Source organism: Struthio camelus, chromosome 11, assembly GCF_040807025.1.
Source record: "Struthio camelus isolate bStrCam1 chromosome 11, bStrCam1.hap1, whole genome shotgun sequence".
Classification (NCBI taxonomy): Eukaryota; Metazoa; Chordata; class Aves; order Struthioniformes; family Struthionidae; genus Struthio; species Struthio camelus.
Genome location: NC_090952.1, coordinates 15,335,998 through 15,357,918, shown reverse-complemented (window position 1 = coordinate 15,357,918; position 21,921 = coordinate 15,335,998).

The following is a 21,921-nucleotide window of genomic DNA, read 5'->3' as shown; positions in this document are numbered from 1 at the left end:
TATTGCCCTTGCCCACGTCTCTCTACTACCACTTTGGGATACTTGGAATATAAATGCACTGAATGAAACCTGATACTTAAAATTTAAGATCCTTCAAAGCAGGGAACTATATAAATGTAAAACATCATTATTAAGCAATAACAACTGAGTTGCAGGCCATTAACCCAGTCAGTCATTAATCCTGGAGAAATTCTCTGTGCTGAACTTTTTATTATTATTATAAGTACAATACGAAGCAAAGAATAAATCCTACAGGTATATTGACTCTTTAGTGGGTGATACTGCCATTATTATATTGCATGCTATAATTACTGTGCATATTAGCTAGTCTGTTCTGGTTGCCAGAATAGCCAGTAAAGGAGGGAGAGAGGTAGAGATGCTTCCTAGGTGTTAAATCCAAACATAGAACAAATACTTATAATTATTTCCTATGCTCTGAACCAAGTTACTTGAAATGAATCTCTCTTTCCAAAGAGGTACTTCACCTGAATTGCTATTCCCCGTTAGGAGCACCATCCTTTCTCTCTTACTTCACAGCCCTCTCTTCCTGCAAGCAGCAGAAATGCACCTTCTTTCCTGCCTGAGCTGAGTGACACAGCAGCAAGTATCTGCAACGATGCTCTGGGCCACAGCCTCTCCAGCAGCAGGCCACCCTTGAGAAAGGGTGGGCCAAAGTGTCACGTGCAGTATGTCACATACCTTGATGATAAAGTAGAGCCATCTCTTCATTTGAGAGTTACGATTAGAAAACAACGGAGAGCAGGGTACAGTAGGCAAGCTCTCATTTTGGATAAGGTTGTAAGCAGAGTTTTTGTTACTTAAGAATATGCATACGTAGCAGGAAGAAAGGAAAGAGGAGGCTGCTGCAGCACAATTACCTGCCGAGGGTCTTCAGTGGACACCTAGAGCTCAGCGTGCCATGTCTTCACCTTCACGGCTTTCTGTGCTAGCTGCACTTGAGCCTGTGTGTACTGCGGTCACACTGTTGCTGTGTAGTTATTTCCCTGACTCTGCATTTCTTTAAATTGCTCTTCCTTTGGGAATATTTTCATGTTTTTTTTCTTGCTATTATATTTCAGGGAAAGTTTATGTCACCTCTGATTCTTTGGGAAGAAACGTTCTCAAAGGGGATGTCGAAACACGTTGATACAATACCCTAACTTTTTTGTCAATATTTAAAAATGAGATAGGCAGAACTCTTTACTTGCTAATTCTCACTTTCATAAACAGAACATCAATTTGCAGCCATTCTGTGTGTTACGGTGACAGCAAGATCTGTTGTATTTGTTCAACCCTTTAATAAAGGTTTTGACGGGACCTGTTTAAAAGCCTCCTTCATTGACAGCAGGCTTTTTTTTTCCTAGCTATTTGCTTGACCCAAATATAGTTCAGCTGAGAAGAGGCATCTGATTTTCAATGAAAGTCCCCCTTTTTGCACATTTTCTAACATCAGCACTGACAGCTGGTTAGAGAGGTTTAGTGAAAAGTTCATGTGGTGAGTCAGTAGCTCACTAGGGGTCACTGAAGCTATCATAGCTTGTCATTTAACTGCTGCTCATGTGCACCGGGTAACTTCATGAAGGATAGAACTAGGAAACTATTCAAAAGGCAATACCCTCCACAACAATTCAGTTGCATGTATTCAGGTATCTAATTCTTGTCGTGAAATGCTTGTCTTTCAAAAGAACTAGCTGAGGCTTACCTAGCAGTTTGTACCATCATGCAAAAATGTTTCCATAGAAGCACTTTTATAAAGAAAATTCAGATCCAGGGAAAACCTTGATACGCTATTTCAGACAGTTTCAAGGATCCGCTTAGAATAAGTGTAAATGCAGCTGTGTAATGTTCTTTTTTCTTTAACGTTAAAGTCATTTGCAAAAAGGAATTTAGTTATGAAATGAGCTCTTCTGTGAAACTTTAAGGAATAATCAGTTAACTGCCATGTCTTTTTATTTCCTTGCTCATCAAAATATCTTTATAGATTTTAAGTGTATAATTTATGTTAGATATCAAAGAATACCCACATTAATCCCAGTAAACGGCATTAATTTTCAAGTCTGACTGACAAGTGAAGTATTCAGTATTCAAAGTTTACCAAAAATTCCATGGTATAGATTAGGGAATATGATGCTTTATTATGAGCCTGTTGACTATAATAATTGGTGCATTTTCTGCTGAGATTATTGATTCTTCAAGATTGTTCTCAGGAGTCTCACTGAAAATCTTTCAAGGCCAGCAGTGTCAATTAATGACGGGCTACAGTGAGTTTCAATTTAAAATATTCCTTTGCTTAATTCCCTTGGTACTTTACATTTGAACAGATATGACAGATCTTCTGGCAACATTTATGTGAATGTAAGATATATTAAATAATCTGTAACATTCCAAAACTTCTTTGAGCAGTTTCCATGGAGACCAAAGGCATCCACTGAAAATTAAAATATGGAGAATCTCAACTTATGGGATGGGAATATTTGATACAAGTTTTTGCAGTCTTGTTTCAGGAGGTAGGAATTGGTCTGCTTGGTTAATTAGGGCAATATTCATTCTGACCTTCTGAAGAGTTCGGGAAGTAGATAAAATACTTTTTTAAAAGTAATAAAATAATTTTTAAAGCCATAAATATGAAACTCACCCCTTTACTGAACAATGACCTGAATAATCAGGCTTAATGCAGAGACTCCTGTAGGAAACTGGAGGGAATGAGATTCAGTCTCGCCAGGCAGCTGAGCCTGTATGAGACAGATGAACCAACCTGTAGCTGCACGGACCCCAGCTAAAGAGTGAATAATGGCAGCTCCCCACTAATAAGCCCTATCTGCTGGATGTGTGCAGGTCTATAAGCTCCTTTATTCCAACCCTTACTCCATTCTGGTCAGTTTGCACCAACTACAGAGCAAAGCCTTCAATCATAGCAGACAACTCTTCCCCAATTATGTGCTGCCCTGATTTAAAGCCTGCTTAAGTGATGACCTAGGAATTCATGCATGGATGATTTTACTGTAAAAGAAGCCAAGTTTAACCGAAAAAAAAAATGCATACATGGAACAATGATATTAATTACTGAAACGAATGAACAATGATGTTAATTACTGAAATGATATTAATTAATTACTGTTAATTACAATTAATTATTAATTTATTATTAATTACAATGATATTAATTACTGAATTCTTTCAGGCCAAGAGTCCTTTGTCTAGAAATAATGTATTTATGCTTAGACTGCTGTGCAGAGAATTGCCTTAAAGAGGGAAATAGCTCCCAAGAGCAGATTCCTATTTTGTTGTTCAGCTTCTTAAAATCCAAATGCCCAGTCTAATTTCTGATATTGTCTGTATTTGTAATACTTTAAGTCATGTGTAGCTATCAGAAATGGTGTGTCACCAGCAGTGGAGCTGCTTCTATCAATATTTAAAAGCTCCCAAACCATTCTGAGTAACAAATATTGCCCAAAAGACATGCGAGAGTGCAAGAGAAGAACCATGAGAACAACCGAAAGAGAATGAATAAAAACAAAAGTGATTCTAATTCGGTGGTTTAAGAGTTGTCTTGGGGGGAAATAAAAATCAGTATCTTCTACTTTCTTATTAAGAAAAATAGTTACAACAGGTATGATGTCTAATGACTGATCCACAATGGAAATACTGTGTAATCACCAACATTTGATACTATGGTCAGGAGACCAAATAAGGGCAAACTGATAGTGATAATTATAGTCATTTATTTCATTTTTTGAGAGATAGCTGCAAGAAGGAAAAAATGCTAATTAAATAGAAAAACAGATGGCATACAGAGACCTTTGTAAAGGCTAATATTAAAAAAAATCTTAGCTCTGAATTATCTAAGTGGATGAGACATGTAAGAGAATTAAAAATAAAAATAAAAAACACTTGATATTCAGAACAAGATAATGAACAACATTGCTGACAGGAAGCAAACAGTACTAATAGCAGGAGATAAAAGATTACTCTGTTTGGCCTCTAATTACTGACTTATTAAATTCTAGGCTGATGCAGAAAGTGAATATGTATATATGAACTATTTTATGGCAATATTACACTGACAGGATCTGAATTTGATTAACTAGGAGAGCAAATAATATTTGGCTCTTTCACCTTCTTCAAGTTGCTTTTTAATTTATAAAAGCGTGAACTCAGTTAAAGAGTTCTGGATCAAAGCTAGCCTATTTTCCATCTCCTCCAGCCAGAGTCCAATTCTTTTGTTTTGTTCAGTCTTCAACTTTATTTTATGTTTAAAAAATGAAAGCCTAATTAACTAATCATTTGTCTACAAATGCCACCAGAGTCCATCAGGAAAAAAGGTTCAAATATTGTCAATGTTTTGACAGAATTATTGTTGTTAGTAATGTTACCGTAGTATTTTTTACTGAACTGAAATGCATTAATAGGAATATCATCAGGTTGCATGCAAATACAGCTGGCTGCTGTTTTTCTCACTTAAAACTACTCCCTTTCCTGCTCCATACAGTATAAAAACATAGTGGCAGTATCAAATATCTGCAAGTGTGTCTGATTTCAAAAAAAAAAAAAAAAAAGACTAAGCAGCATCTTCTGGCTTCATAATGGTGAGGGGTTCTTGTTTGTATTTGTAAAGGTTATGCTGGTTATACCTTCTTCATGAAGAAATGGGCTTTATCCTGCCAGATGCTTATCTTACCTGTGAATTGATTACTAGATTTCAAAGAAATGACAAACTGTTAAAGTGTTGGCCAGCTATCGTCAAGAAACAAGCATTCCAGAAGTCTCTGATTAGTTCATCGATTGCAGAGGAGGGCAGCACAAGAAGACTCTCTGATGCCTCTCATAGTTTGCGTGGACTTTCCATTTAAAATCTGATAATAATTAATAATTAATATCAGAAAAGGAGTTCTCATTTGTCTTATTAAATCTGCCCATGGAAAAAACTGATTTCAGTATTTCTCACAGGCTGTTAGCAGCCTGGCAGCACCATCTGAATCAGTGACCAACTCCACACCAGACATCGGTTATGCTGCTATATAAGGGGTGATTTTGAAAGTCAAATAACATCAAGCATCAGCTTCTTTTATCTTAACATTGGCTCTGGAAAAACAACTGCTTCAGTATCAAACTCCTGTGGCTGAATTTGGTCACCCCTGCATCAGCAGTTGATCCAACTTTATTTGTTACAAGTACAAAGTTTTGTGATATGTTTGAAAAAAATCAAACGGTGGCATCTGGAGATGAGAGGAAAGAACAAAACATTTTTTCTGATGCATGTTTGTTAAGTTTAAGGTTAGGTGAAGGATATATTATTGTTTTCTTTGTTATAGCTGCTGAACTATTAGCTGAAAAAGCAAAGAAAGAACAGGTTTTATGATTCTAAATCTTTTTTTTAAAAAAGTAAGAAGCAATTAGAAAATTTGAGATAACCTAAGCATTTGTTTACTTGGGAATATTTCTGGCAAGGACAAACTGGTAAAATAACAGGTCCAATTCTGCTGTAAATCTACCAGTATGGACAGTCCCATAGAGCACTGTGCAGACATTTGAACTATGCTATATAGTATAATTTGGAGGATCAGGGTCTTGGATTTTCTATGTTTCTCTTTATATTTAATGCAAGTTTTCAAGGCAAGCATCAAGTTTTACATGACTGAACATTTATTTTTTGGCATTCCTTTGCTATAAGACATAGTATAGCATTTTAGTCTCTAATATGGTAGCGGATTTGTAACGTACCTGTATTTCTAACATATGCTTTAAAAAGACTTTGACTTACCTGTATTTAGCAAATGTATGGGCAACAGGGAAAGGAGTAATCAAATACCAAAATGAGAACTTGTTCTAGTCTAGCAAAACATGTGGTAAATTTAACAGGGGCCTTTGTCTGCCTTACACGGAACAACTGTTCTTCCACTGAAAAATGGCTGGTTGCACGTGACAGCATTTGAGATAGTTTACATTTTTAGTGGGACAGTTTTCTGTCAAGAAATGCTGCTCTGTTGCAGTAGAAGCATGTTGTAGGAACGTGGTTGTTTCAATGTGATACAGAAATTAACTATATCAATTTCAAATGTATTGAGCTTGAAACCCCTTACGGTGTTCAAGCCACTGTTTACAAGCCCCGAGGTTGGGAAATTTCTGTTGCACAAAACAGACTGACCCATTTGTCTTCGTCTGGGGACAAAGCTTATGTTAAAATGTCAGTATTTTCTACAGATAGTAATTTGATAGTCAACCAGCTCTACTTAGTCTAAAATCAAAACGAGTTCTATTTCCACTGGCAAAGTATCCCTGCAAACTGGTCTCACTCTCACTGCTTTTTGCATAAAAAGAGACTTAGAGCTTTGTGGCTTTCTTTGAACTTATAATGAAGGAGCTCTGCTACATCCTTACTCCTCCTCCCCGTCATTTACACTTGCTGTTGTTGGGATATTAATCCATCACTTACACTTTCTGCAGTGGAAACTGATGAAAGATTTGGACACAGAGCCAGCAGGCCTCCATGTGACATTACTGCACTCAAAGTGGAGGGAGGAGCTGATCCAGGCTGCTCAGGTTCTTCCGTTCTATATCTATATATTTTATCCTTTCTCTCTTAAGAGAGCCAGAGAACGTCTTTCTAAGTGAGTGATGTGAAACTTATGATTAACTTTGTGGCAAATACTGTTCTTCTCAAAGATTTATGCAAACATCTATTTTCTTGAACTCTTTTACTATGGGGGTGCTTCAAGCCTTCAAGCTGCTCAAGCCTCATTGTCAGGTATGAGTATATAATTAATGCTGCCATGAAAAAGAAAGAAGCATGGGTGAAACAAACGTGAGGGTGCAGCACACCAGTGGGTGACGATCAGGGGGATAAACACTCAACTAACAAAAGCAGGGACATATTTTACTGGAGTTGAACTGTGCATAAGGTTACTGGACAGCCCATGATGTAATTCAGCCTGGTCCCTTGTGTTTCATTTCTAAGCCCGGTTTATGTCTGTACTGGGCACAGAGGAGTCTTTAGAAGAAACTTACAGATACTAATAATTTTCTGGATTTCTGTTTTATCATGTGCCAAAGGACATGAGAGAATATAAAATGAAGTCCTTCAAATGAAGAAATTAGACAATTAGGAGAAAATTTTGTGTTTGATGGTGTCAAAGAGAAGACAATAGTGGACAGCCTACAGGAGGAGATGGTAGTATACAAGGGACAAGCTAAGGAAATTATCTTGTCAGAAGGCTTTCTCAGTATTCTTGAAAAAGACTTAAAGGGCGTCAAGACCAGAGAGGAGGACAGAACTGAGGCATGAACAGAAAAACTGGATATCTTTCTAGATGGTATAAGGGATTTACATTATCTGAGATGTGTATGAGTTGGGATGATGTGTTCTATGTCTTAGGGAGGGAGTGGAGGCTGGAGAATTAAATCATACTAACTCTTAGCAATAGATAATCTAATATTCAATATTTCTAACAAGTAACAATGCAGCACATACATGCACAATCATATTTTTCTAATGCATATATCTGTCCTGTGCTTATTGTTTGTCTCTTTCAGTCTCATTTCATGTTGTTCCCTTTGAAATACAGCATTTCCATAGTAACTAATGTCATAATTTTGGGCAACAATAGGTTACCCTTTGACAACAAGTATACTAAGAAGTCAGGTTGTTGAGTGTTTTTTAAATATATAAGGTGGTTTGTGAAATTAAGATGAGACTGAGATGTGAAAAGCATGCTAATGATAGGTAAAATATAAGATAATTAAGATGAACCTTAATGTAAAAGTGGAATATAATTCTGTATATTGTACAAAAAGCTTCTGAGATACTATGACCATCATGCAAGTACCTTCAAGGATTTTTCGTATATCAAGAGTCAAATCAAGGCTGAGAAAATAATTCTTAGTTCAGGCAAATGCTGAAGAAAAATTAGATATTTTTCATGTTTTATGGATTTTCAGTCTTTCTGTTTAGCAAAATTTTGAAACAGCTACAGATTTGTCTCTTTCTCAAAGCAATAGATGACACATGAATAATTCTATTTCTTGTTTTAAGGCTGTGAATATTACAATATTGTGTTCCTGACAAATTAAGCCTTGTCCACTGTTGAAATGACACCGTGACTGCAAAAACTTTTAAAAATTACTCACTGGTAAATAGTATATAAAGAAAAATCTTTGCAATTAGAGGGAGCAGAACTGGAAAATAGAATGGATGTAGTCTAGTAGACAATTTTAGATTTTACAGCTAAAGAGTTACTAGTTAGACATATGATTGATTGTGCTCTCTTGAGCTTTGAAATTTGCCATGGAAGAGTCTGAGGTGAGGATTTCTGATGGATTCCTAACTTAAGCTTACTTTATGGTTAAGGAGCACCTTTAGGAAAGTGATTATAGTTAACAAATCATAGCACATGTTTCCATGATAGTTGTCTTTCCTGTTGTGAAACTTGAGGAGACAGCTATATTTGAAATGCTTCTGAGAAAAAAGCAAAATATTTTAGTATTAACGATATTAATGAGAAGATTGCTGTATCTGTAAATTACAGGTGTATTTGTGAATTATAGGTTACTTGCTAGAAAACTGGCAATCAGATATAAATTTCAATCAGTATACTACCTTAATTTCTAATTTTAAAAATTTCAAACAAAGTTACCTTTCTGTAAATTTTCCCAGTTACGAGTCTTTTTTTTTAAATGCAGGTGTTTGTTTCTGACCAGTATTCTGACCAGATATTTTTTCTCAGTATTCTTATTTGCAGTAACTTCTCAGAAGTATGAGAATATAGTCTATTTTCATTCTTTTTCATGGTTTTGCATTTGGAAAAACACTGTTTTTTCTACTCTTTTTCTGGCAATGAAATGAATAGGCCTTTTTCTCTTTTAGCTTCATTTACTAAAATAATGAAGCTTATGTGACTGTTTCCCTGTCTTCACTAATCAGTCTGAACTCATCATTTGCCACATTCGGTGGAGAAAGGAAGATCTCAAAGATAATGAATTTCCTAAAGAATTTGTAAAAAATAGTTAATGAGATAAAAAAATTAGCATCCCCACCAAGGAAGAGGTCCACCAAGGAAGAGGTTTCACTGCAGGATATGCACACTTGGATGTCCTGCAGGGAGGTGGTGGTGTAGTGGTTGTGAGAAAGGGAGTTTAGCATCTTGTGGTAGAACTTTATGGGACACAAATTCACATGAGATTTTGGCTTCATTGCTGTCACAGTTTTTTGAAACTTTCCCTTCGTTTTTGAAGCAATGAACCAAATAAACCAAAAGATGCTCTTAGATATGTGTGATAAGACTAAAATTTAGGCCAATATTTAACTTACCAACTTGCTAGCAGGCTGTTAGAAAAAAGGCAAAATAACAAAATGTTCTGGATTCAGTTAAGAGTATATATTTTGATTTCTTTGCAGTACTAGTGCAGTGCAGAATTAAAACTCAAAGGACCTCATCTTTTCACCTTTGATTAAAAAAGTTACACTGCTGTATTGCTGCTTAAATTAATTGACCACTTTCTTTTACTCTCCTTCATCTAGGAACAACAGCAACTTCCTTTGGCCTTGCCAAAGTGACTTAAGATACAGGGTCCGGTCTTATGCTCTTGGAAGTCCCTGGCTGAAGCTAAGACATGACTAATGTCTCCTCCATTTGCACATGAAACAGCCTGCACCGTTACATTGTTGCATCATACAGCTTCCTGGCTTCCTCCTCGTGTCCTAAGGGCAGGTAATTACTAGATTATTGCTCCAAAACTGTCTTTTCTTCTACCTTCCCCACTCTTCTCCAAAATATTCTTGGCAGTAAAACTTCCACAGAACTTTGCTACATTCTGATTTTAGGCTGTGGCTTCCTGTCCTGTGAACTAATATACTTGCTATAGAAAAAAATCTTTTACATTTCTGTCCAAATAATAGACAGACTGCCGCTACTTTCTACATTCTTATTTTCAAGCACAACTTGTCCTCCTTTACTCCTGCCCCTGTATTCCTCGTCCTCCTTCTTCCCCCCAAAGTACAATTTACTTGCTGCATGTTAACTGAAAGGCTTATCTGGGGTTTGATCCTGGAGAACTGAAGAGTCTGTGAGTTTAAGAGCCCTGCTTCTGCCAGGGCCAGAAATTTACCTCCAAGATCTGAAGCTACCCCAAAGTCTTTCTTATGCAATTTTTTCACTGGGCCCAAGGATCACTCTGCTTGTCAAATCCCAGAGAATGAACTGATGCATCAAGTGGGGATTTTAATGTACAGATGATCACTGGGGGAAAAGCAAATAATAGACATAAGATTATTTTGCAAAATGACCTGGAGTTAAATGAACATGTCAGGTAGGACAGCCCGCACACTGTTTACAAAAAAAAAAAAAAATATATTTTAAATATTTTTTAAATTAAAAGAAACTCTTGCTTATTCCCCAAGGCTAATTATTTTTATTAGCCATTTTTGTTACTAAGTTTGTTACTTAACTCAGAACAGTATCTTCCATCTAGGAGAAGCTGGAGGGGTTCTTATGTAAGTATGATTTCCTGGACATAGTCTGATACATATTTAGGTATGAAAATGTTATTAATAAAAAAAATTATTTTAACATGAAAACTGAGTGTTAGAGCAAGATCTTTGGGATGGTCAACTGATTGACAGCTATGGAGCTATGTATAAAAAACTTTATGCCACAACTAGAACCCTTCTTTGGACATTTTTGGTCCCCTGCCTGAAGTAATCCTACCATATCTTTACTGAGATGAGTACCAGTCCTTAAAAATAACCGTAGTACTTAGGCGCATGGGCACAAGGAGAAAGAGATCCTCCACTCGCTATTCTCTCTGAAGTCCTCTCTGAAGAGCTGTTCCGGGCATGAGCTTTGGGCTTTGGTCTGCACATAGGAACAGTGCCGCCATGTATCTTTCTTACTGTCCTTCAGTAAGAACATTAACAGCATCTGCTCAATAGAGATATTAGTAAATGCTCCACTTACCTTTTTTTGAGGTCTCACATCCACTGGGGTGTTGAACGAGTTTAAGCTCCGGAAATGGTATTTACAAACAGCCCTTTTTGTGAAGAACAAGTGGCAGCTGTCAGAAGACATTCTTGCTGAGCAGCTGGACTTTTATTTTTCTTTTGCTGTTTAAGTACTTTCTAAAGTGTTTTGAATTTGTGTATCTTGGCATGCTTCCTTGGACTCAACCATCTATGTTGCATCACAGTGTTAATGCTGAAAGGGAGCTTGCAGTTATGAAAGATCCTGATCAAGGGTAAGTAACAGTAAGGAAGAAGCCTTACAAAAGTACATGATGCAAGACATCCATGAAATAGATTGCTGGAGTAGTCAAGAAAGCAAAGTCTGATGATCATCAATACTTGAAGTAAAGTGAAGTGAAAGACATAGGTATAATTTTGCCAGCTGTTAAAAATGCAACTAAATTTTGCTAGGGAGAGCTACAACTACCTGAGAGAATCTCTCTAACGTGCTGCTAGGGCACCCATATTGTCACTGATTAGAAAAGACTTCATATGCATAAATATAACTGCCATCATGAGCTCCAAAAAGATGATAACAGTGATAGATTTATTTAGCTTGCTAAGTTCTGGAACATTTCAGATATCCTATTCAAAGAAGTTAGCTGGAGCTGACCCAGAATTACGTTAAAAATAGTCTACTCTCTGTATCACTTTCCCATAGTGTGCTAGATAAGTGAACGTTTAAGCCATGTTCTCCCTAGTAGAAAAACTTGTTTTGTATGTTTCCCTCTTGTCATAGTCAAAAAAAGAAAAAGAACCCAGATCTGCAGGGAGAGAGTATAAGAGTCATTCTATTAGAATGACTGTAATGTGCGCTTGATAGCAAGCTTTTAGATCAGCTTACTCTATCATCAAAATACACCTTGTGTTATTCCATGTAAGACCACTAATTAATTAATGTGGTATTTGCCACTAGCACATTGTCGTGTTAACGCTAATCCTTTTATCTCATTTATATCAAATTTTAGGGACAGTCTTTGTTTCATTTGTTTTAACTACCAGATCTTTGTGTCAGGGACTCTCTCTTACTATGCTGAGTGACCAACACAGGCACTTAGTACAGTCTAGCTCTTGAGTAGTATCATAATCAGGATGGAATAATAGCACAGATAGGTCATGTGGCAAGTGTAATGGTTCCTAGCTTTATCATAGACAGGACTCATTGCTAACTTTCACTCTTTAACCTCTTTTATCTCCTAACGCCTCTAAAAACCTATTTCTGCCTCCTAACACTGTTCTTCCCCTCTATTTTCTCAGTCTGACTTTTACCACACCCTAAACCACCCATTTTGGGTGATCTTTTTTTTTGAGCTCATTTTAGATGGATCTTAATCTATTCTGCTTCTTGGTTGTACCTTTAACACACCTTTTAAGCCTCACTGTTGACTTTGTTGACAGAGGATGAAACTGGGCTCGGGAAGCTTGTTTGTAGCTTGATGAAAGTGATTGCTTAATGTTGCTTCCGTGTCTTAATTTGTTTAACTGTGAAGTAAGGACACTGATTTTGCCATTTGTTATGATGTGTCTTGATATCTCTTAATGAAATGTGTTATATAAGAGTTAAAGATTACACCTTTATTACTAGAGACTGAAAGGAATGTGATTGGATGATGGAATATGTTTGGCATTATTCTGCAGCTCTTCAAAGATTCTTCTTAAAAGTAACAGGGAAATCCTTCTATTTGTGTATAGGAATCCTGAGATAACAAGTGTTATCATATGCTGAATTACAGAGTAGCTACAGTACACACAATTCATTTCTGTCATTCAGTTTTCATCTCTTCCATGAAATTAAAGGCATGAATTCAGCTGAAAAGCTGAAAGAGCTTCAGTATCTAACATCACATCCAATATGCTCTGCATCACGTGGTAAAAGAGAAGATTTCAGCAGTGGGTTTCTCTAGTGAACAACCAGCAATAGGTTCCTTTCATGGACATGGCTTTATATAGTTTCCATCCCAACTGTTCTCTGCTTTCCACCCACTCCCATCTGCACCTGAATTAAAAAATATTTTACTTCTGTCTATTTTAGTGGCTTCTATTTGGAGTTCATCAGCTAAATCCTAAGGTAGACATATCTTCATCTAAGTTGTCACCAGTATTACTGGTGCTAATGTCTGAGAATAGTTTCTGGAGAGGCCAAGGACTAATAGGGATGCTAAAGGAACTACTAGTACCTATTTTTTTATATATATGCATTTGTGTACACTTGCAAAGTTTTTATAGGCCTTAGAATATATCTGGGACATAGGGAATAATATTCCAGTCCAGTTGTATTGCTGAAGAAACAGAAGTGCAATCATAGTTAATGACACTCCAGATCATTCTGCAGTTAAGGGACAGAACTGGGAATAGTTACCATGAAAGCAGGCTGTTTGCTGTGAAGGTACTACCACAGAAATAGATTTAGTTGTTGCGATAACAGATTTCTTGCAGCAAATCCTGAGATAAAATCTTTGAAGGCCGAAGGTCTATTTTTCAAAAATGACTGATATGCCTGTGCTACAGTCCATGGTATGGGTGCTTCAGAATCACTGATTCCTGTACCAATAGTAGTGTAGTCACAGCTACATAGAGCTGGAACACTACAGTATGTTGTAAGTACATGGCAATGTACTTACATGGGCAATCCTGGGTACGTCTGATTTGTACCCTTGAAAGGGTGACATTTCTCCCTTTAGGGTATAATCTCGACCCTGCGGAGTCAATGGGGTTCTTTGGCTCCTTTCTGTTGACCTTAGTACAGCCTAGTGACTTCTGTTTAAATAGGATATTAAAATTGCTTTGGAAGATGACATTCAAATTCAGTTATACTGTGGAACGATGACATTTCCTACAAACTTGCAGTGTCTTTTTTTTAGTATCTTTCTTGATTTATATTGAAGTGTGAGTAAACCAAGATAATGATGTTATCGTGTTTGAATTAAATATAGAAGTTATTTATGTCTTGGTACTATTAATATATGTAGATGAATAAATTAAAGCTGAATTTTCAGACCAATGTTAGCTTTTATTTTAGTGACGATTTCTGGTCTAATCATATTAGGACTGGGCATTCACTAATAAACATAACACCACAATCATAGAAATTAACTGGAAAACAATGGAAACTCTCTTGTAACTAAGTTATGTGCATGTAATAACAAAGAAATTGGCTTGCCGAATAGGCATAGCAGTGTTTCAGAAAATCAGATCTGTGAATGCGTGTATTTTGTATCCTCCTACAGAATTTTAGCACAAATTCTAGCGCTCCAACTTGGAAAGATCCCTTTGGAAACCAGTGCAGGAACTCAAGTAGTTCATGACCGGGACAAGAGTTGCTTTCTGATTTTCAAATATAATTCATACTACAAAGTAAATGAAGGGTACATTACACAACATTCGCAGTACTTTTCTTACAGTTCATTTACGATGGATGTCAATTGATTAATGCACAACTAGGAAGTGTTTAGATATGCTGGTAATGAGGGCAAAGTACAAAACTATTCAATACAGTATGATGTTTATATTTTAGAACCATTGTCTTTGCTATCATGTGAGGTTTTGGGACTGAACCCATAATCAGGCTAGCTTTCCATCCTTCTGACCACCGTTTACTGGAAAGTCTTCTGTGACACTACTGTCATGTTGGAGGACATACTCCACTTGTGCAGTAGCTCCTCAAGCAAGATATGGACCTATCATTTGTATTCCAAGGCACTGTTGTAGTAAAGATAATCAACTTTTTGTTCAGTCTGGAAAAAGACCTCTCCAAATGCTCAGCTGTAGTTACCTATGGAATTCTAGCAGCACTGCAGTGCTTTGAGTTGACAGTCCAAACATTTTCATTTAGAAACAAAATAGCATACGGTATAATCAACTCACCACAGTAATTTTCTTCACTGCAGTATCATTAAAGAGATATCGTAGCATAAAGAGGAAACTAAAATATGCTGCTTGGCCAATGAAAAGGCCAAAGGCCTTCTGCAACTGAAGGTATTTTTACTTACTTCTCTACTGTGGTGTCTGGATTCCTATCAGTCTGACTGCATTCTCCTCACATGTCTATGTCTCCATTTACACTTTGAGCAGGAGCTGAGTTACAGAAACTGAGGTTTGGAGACTCAGCCATCTCAGAGAGTTTTAAACTCTCATCACCATCTCAAAGGGCTACCTACCTCTCTAGTATCACATGAGTCTCTGGAAGAGCTGGAACCTGAAACCTGAATCTGGAAATTCCAGTCAAGTCCAGATAGCCACAGGACTGCAGTCCCTGCTGTGGAGTGTTGCTTTCCTCCGTGGCACGATTTTGCTGCTGCTTTTTATTCTAAAAAGATTCAGCTAGGAACCAATGACTAGGAAGGATAGTGTACAAGAAGTAGATGGAAGATTTAGCAGATATCTTTCATTCAGGCTTAAACCTTGAAGAAATATCATTTGATAATTAATTCCATATTAATGGTTTTACTCTCTCCTCTGTGTCTGGGAACAGTCTGAGGGGTGAAAGCAACTGAAACAAGTTTTTTTGTGACTTACTGCTGTTCAGTCTGTTAAGCGGCTTGAGGGTGTGGAGAAGTCCTCAGAGCTCATACTCAGGATTCAGAATATGATTTTCTTCTCTTTTTCTTATATAAAATGTCACCGAACCACCCTTCAAGAGTATGGGGAGGGACCTCCTTTATAAGTTGGATGATACAGACCAAAGCAACCAATATTGAAATTACTTGGCAAAAGAAACACAGCTTTATTTAAATAGCTGCGTCCAAAGATGTTAAGATTTCTTTTCGTGTTCACCAGTTTAGTAAATCAGCTGTAGCCATGAGTGATTCTCCTTTCATAATACTGCAATATATGAAAAAATGTACAAAACTGATGTAGAGTTTTAACATTCCTTTGAATTAAGCAGTTCCCTTCTGATGAAAGAAGCCAGTAGCATCAGAAGCAAGGAAAACAGAATGCTATTTCTACACTGGGAAGCACAGCTGAGATTCTGCTGAACAGAGGTACAGAAAATAAATTTTGGGGAAATTCCATGCTTTAGAATAGATTTCCAAAATCAAAAAGCTAAAATATTAGGTCAACTATATCGAACTTCCTATCACATCTGCTATTTATATTTCCTGCCAGAGACTGTACAGCCAAAGAGGAAACTGTCAAAGTCATACTTAGCGGTGTTAGACTCTGCTATCCTTTTCATTAAAGGAGAAGCACTCACGACTGGGCATGTCACTACCGTGGTTAGGGTCACGCTGATAGAAACAAGCACAACACAGGACGGAATATCCTTTTTACTTATTTTTTGTTCTTAAGTTTGTTTTTGGCCGCTGTAGCAAGCCTTTAAAAAGAAAGCAAGTGCTTAAATGACAACCTATGAATGATTGCTGCAGGACAAGTTGAAAATAGCTTTGATGTAATAAAGTGCTTATTATATGAACACTGTAGTACTTTACTGTTTGAAAGTAGTTGCTATGTATCAGCTCCCAGCTCCACAAAAGAGGAGAACTCTGTATACTCTTTATGCATGAACAAGGCAAAACAAAGTTAAACGCTCAAAATATTGAAGCTCAGGACCTCTGAAAATCAAACCAAATGCTACTGAAATCTTTTTACAATTAAAAATCCAAGCCCATTTTGTGAGCTGACATTGAGGAAGAGAGAAAAAGCAAGGTTATTTTATCTTTTTCTGGAGAGTGACAAGTGAGCAGAGAGTGCTCTGAATAATTTAGCCAGTGAATCTGAATTTGAAAATTGAGTGATTTCTGTAAAGGAACAATGTTGGAAGTCATTGGTTCTCAGTTCAGTGCTTAGTCACACAGTATAAACACATACCAAAGCACTCATAAAAAAATGTAATTGGCAAAGAAAATATAAATCAAATTTCTTATGTGGTAAACTGAAAAACCAAACAGTTAAGTCTTTGAAATGACAGATCAATGTGCTTTCAGCAATAGAAAGGGAAGATGCTTTTGCATTCCAGATACTGATGAAAGAAAAAGATACAGTGAAATACTAGGAAAATATATAGTTTGTATAGTATTTTCTTAAACCTACAGTGAGACTGTAGTTGTGAGACTTCACAGGCTTCTCGTAATAGCCATGAAGCTAAGTTGGATGGGGAGAAGAGATGTGTGATGTTGAGCCACTGATGCTTTTCTGTTTGAACTGAGGCTGATGAATTCTATTTCTTTTGGCTAGTCCTTAAGAATACATTAGCAGCATGGGAGGGCCAAAACTACCAAAAATTAAGATTTTCCCTTGGGGATTGCAGTCCTACCAAAAAGTTGAAGGTGTATTATGTTCACTGTTATACAAATCTTTGTTTTTGAGCAAAGAAATATGACCTGTTTTTTGCAGTAATGGTGCTCATTCTAAAAAGCGGTAGGAGCCTTTTGAAGCCCATTGGTTTAAAATACATTTCCTAGCATGTGGTGGGAGAGGAACAGACCGGGAAACAGGTGGGGATAATTTTTCTGCTCTTCCTGTCAGTTTGGTGAGTCTATTCTGGTTATCTTGCTGCAAAAAATATTAAGCAAAAACGGCTGTAACTTTCCCCTCTTGAAAACCTAAAGCCTGTGTTTGCTTTATTGATTGAGCTAAGATTTCAGGTGTGGAGAGAGAATCATAGGATAAATTAATTATGTCAAGCTGGTCCTAAGTAGACATCAGAAATGTATTTCTAAGAATATTTTCCATGAGGATTTTTCTTGTGACAAAATAATGTCCCTTTCATTTCATGTGAGGAACTGAGCTATAGATCTATAGTGGCATTAATCTTTGTGAAAAATTAATTTCAAAGTTACAAGCTTCAGGTATGGCTAAGAACATCCATATTATCTACCAGTGAAGAAGTTGACACCACCACGTTGCTTACCCAGCAAATGAAAAGAAAGGAGGCATGTGTAAGTTTTATATATCAGGTGACATCCACTGAGGAGGAATTCATTGTTTGATTCACATAACAAATTGTAGAACAGATTCAAGTAATTGTGAATATGTTTGGAAAAATATGGTCTGCTTACAGGAAAAGCTTTTTAATTATGTAAATGATTCTTTGCAATTATTCAGAACTTGATTCACAAAGCTATGCTTATGGCTCGGCTTTCCACTGAAATAAGAAGCAGGTCAAAGATGTCAAATTTTTATATTGAATTGTACCTTCTCATACAATGATTCCTACTGTATTTAGTATAAGTATGGAGGGTCTAGGAGTCTGTTCCTAATGATAGCAAAATCTCTCAGAAGTTTGAGGGAAAACCTGGAATTAAATCTAAAATTTAGTTATGGGGCAATACAATGCAAGTAGCTGAATTGAGGTCTCATTTTGTGGAAATCAGGAAAGTTGAGTTAAGGGAAAACATTGGGGTGAATATTAAAAACTAATGAAAATATTTTCAAGACAGCGGCTGTATGACTTTATGTCAAAGATGACAGACTTTATTTAAATAATGACTAAAAGGGCATGTTATTTTACATGTGTATTTGTTGAAATGTCCATGAGCTACATCCCAGCTGAGTGTAATTTGGTACAAATGCAGCCCACAGTCTTTCAAATTTAAATTTAAAATCTGACCCATAATCTGGGAGCAAATAAGCACTTCGGAAGAATACAGAGTTCTTTGACACCCTTCAACTTTTCTTAAATTTGGGACTATAGTGAAATTCCTTCCTTTGGAAGAGAAAACGTTTACAAAGTTCTCAGGCTGAACACATATAAGATCTAAAAGGTTTTATAGGCCTATCCACTACAGGAGGCAGGGATAAAAATCACCATTAGAGACCATAATTCCTCCATAATTTGCAGGTAAATGAGCTGGAGTTGATTAGGGTTCATCTCTCAACTGAGGGATTCTTCAGGGAATGAAATGATCCTGGATTAAGAGGGATAATAGGGCTTCAGAATGGCTATTCTAAATAAAAGCAGTTACAAAGCTGATGATTTCTGGGTGGGCATGAGAGCAAGAGGAGCTGTCTTCTTCCTTCGTTTTGGACAATGACAGCCTATAAAATTCATATGAATGTTAGTATGAATGGAAGCGTGGTTATCTTATATGAATGAAAACATGCTTGCATGAAGCTCGGCAGTTCACTAAAGACGAGGCAACCCCAGAGCTAAAAGCAACAGAAGCTGTATAGGGGAAGTTTAGACTCTGCTGGAGAGGAGACACATATGTGCTGACCAGTGCAAGATCTTCATATGCAACTATGTTGTTTTCACAAACAAAAGAGATTAATGAAATAGGTACTGTCATTTAGGAAAAATAAGATATGATTCCCCACCCCTTCTTTCACTTGAAAGGCTGCACCAAACAGTTGCTAGATTATTTAGTTAACAATTTCCCCCTTTTATTTCGGTATTCTAGACAAATTTTCTTCATTCATATGTGGCTCACTTTAAGACCACTGAAGAATATGATGCTCTCTGACACTGCAGATGTTACATGTGCTAAAGGTTAGTGGGGTTATTCTGTTTATTGCAAATATGTTTCACTACTTCTTGAAGAGATACTGTGTTGATGTGATGAACTGGCATTATAGGGAGCTGAGATGAGAACTTCAGAACCATGCTCAATTTTCTAAACTATGAGGACATTTTATATTGAGGATTTTAGATACACACCTAATCCTGTAAGCCTTGAAGCAGATATATTTACCTACTCAAGCAGACCATATTAATGTCCAGTATATGAAATTACCTGTTTACCTAAACTTATTCATGTGCTTAACTATTTTCTGGTGTTTAAATTCTAAATTATACATATTTGGCTATATATTTGCATAGGTTTATTGCCTCCCAGGCCTGAGAAGCATTGAAATTAAGCTGTCAGGTGTTTTGCTTTGGGTTTTGGTTTGGTTTTTTTTTTTTTTTTTTTTTTGTGCTTTAGTGGGACAAAGAAGGAAGAAAGGTAGCAATAAAGAGCAAGTACCCTGGAGTACTGAAGGAAGTACCCTGCAGGAGCGGGAAACTTGCTAACCCACTACTTATTGAAAGAAAAGAAATCACATTTTTCTCCTGGCTAAACAGTGCTCCTCTTTATTTAATACTCAGAACTCAACTCTCTTTTCAAAATAGAGAATAACGATCTTAGTGATAAAGTTGAGGACAAAAATCCCTATTCCATGTTCTAAAACACTGGTTGATAAAATGCTTGTAAAATAAGGGCTGTGCAGCATTGATTAGGAGTACCAAAATCCATAATCTCTTGAAAACTGGATTCTCACCAGGAGATGTGCTTGATTTTTTTCACTTTACAAAACTCTCCCTTTTGTGAAAGAACCTAAATCAGTGAGGTGACAGAGGAAAACAACAACAACAACAACAAAAACAAAACTAACTTTAATAAATGGCCATTTCTCAGATGGACTTGATACTTTTTGATTTAGTACAGTGCTTGGAGAAGCTAAAACATTTATCTTAATTATCCAGACTCAGGCAATGATACTGGAGCATGCTGGGCTGTGTTGAGACATAGAGTGATGCATTGAATGTCAGTGGCAGAAGTTTTGTTATTTGTTATTTAGTCAGTACTTTTAGTGGTTAAGTCATGATGGTCTTGAATTTGTGGAACAAGGGAATGGATATTCAGTTCTTGATTATTTTAAAGTACGGACTTGCAGAACATTTAGTAGTAGGTGGGATGGATAAGAAGACTGTAGCTTTCTTCAGTAATAGCAGCCAATATGGTCTGTGTTTTTCCTTAATTGCATCTCTCCTCTCTAAACTGTTACTGGATATAGCCTTCAAAATGCTATGTGTAAGAGAATGTAAATAATTCCTAGCAAATAAAATAGATACATTTTCTCCCTTAATTGCATATTGTAAATGAATGGCTAGCAATACGCCCATCTATGCTAGTTTGAAATAATTCGTGGCCTATTTGTTGCTTGCTAGTTGTTCACTACAAGAGGAATATATATATATAGTAGGGGGAGTTTAGCCACATTAAACACTGATATTCTGTTGCTTAAAGTGATACATGTAACTCTCAGAATATTTAGCTTTCTGGCACAAATACTATCTGCTAACAATTTTACACACTGTTTCTGTGACTATTCTCTAAGCTCTCCTTAAAATTCCTACTTTAACTCACCTTGGCTATGCACTGTAACCATGCTGCAAGCTTTGACAGTAGGTGGAATATGATGGCATGAATAAAGAAGAATTGGCTGAGGAGGAGGAAAGTTAAGTGGGTCATTTCTCTAACTGATGCTCTGCCTTTGCCCAGGCAGACGTGTTAGGCAGTCCATTTTTTCATGTGATGCCATCCTTTCTATTGGTTTCTATTCCTTGTGAACCAAAACTCTCCCAGACTCACAGAACCTCTTCAGATTCTGGCATCGCACTGGCAAGAGCTAGAGTGAGGAGGTGGAGTTAGAGGAAGAGGTTAAGATTTCTTCACTCCTCAAAAAAGTAGAAGGAAAATTTGCCTCTCTTTCCCATAGCTTTGATAAGAAAAGTTCATCTGTAGTTCTCCCATAATGTGGCTGAAGTTGGGATGTTTCCCCTACTATCTCTGTCTTCACTAGCACGGTTGTGCATGTTTATGTTTCTCTTCCTCTTTTTAATGTTTGCTATTGCATATCTTCTTGCTATAGTATCTTTCCTCCTCTGCTTCCTCCTTTAAATACACTCTCTTGATTTTTCTCTTTTTATAAGTACATACTGGCCTTCCTTCCACCATTGTCTACTGGCCCTCTACTGTTAAAAGGTCTTTTTAGACCTAGCACTAGAAATAAGAGGCCGAATCTGAAAAGCAGTTCAGATACACAACTGCCCAGTATTTCTGGCAATATTTTCGTCCAGGATAATGGACGAATGAAATGAAAGAGGACAATGCTTCATTTGTGGAATATCAAAAATTTAACTGCCTCTAAAATACCTTTTGAAAGAAGAAATTCTTATAACGACTGGAAAAAAAATGCAGCCTGTACTTGAGTGAGGAAGAGTGTGT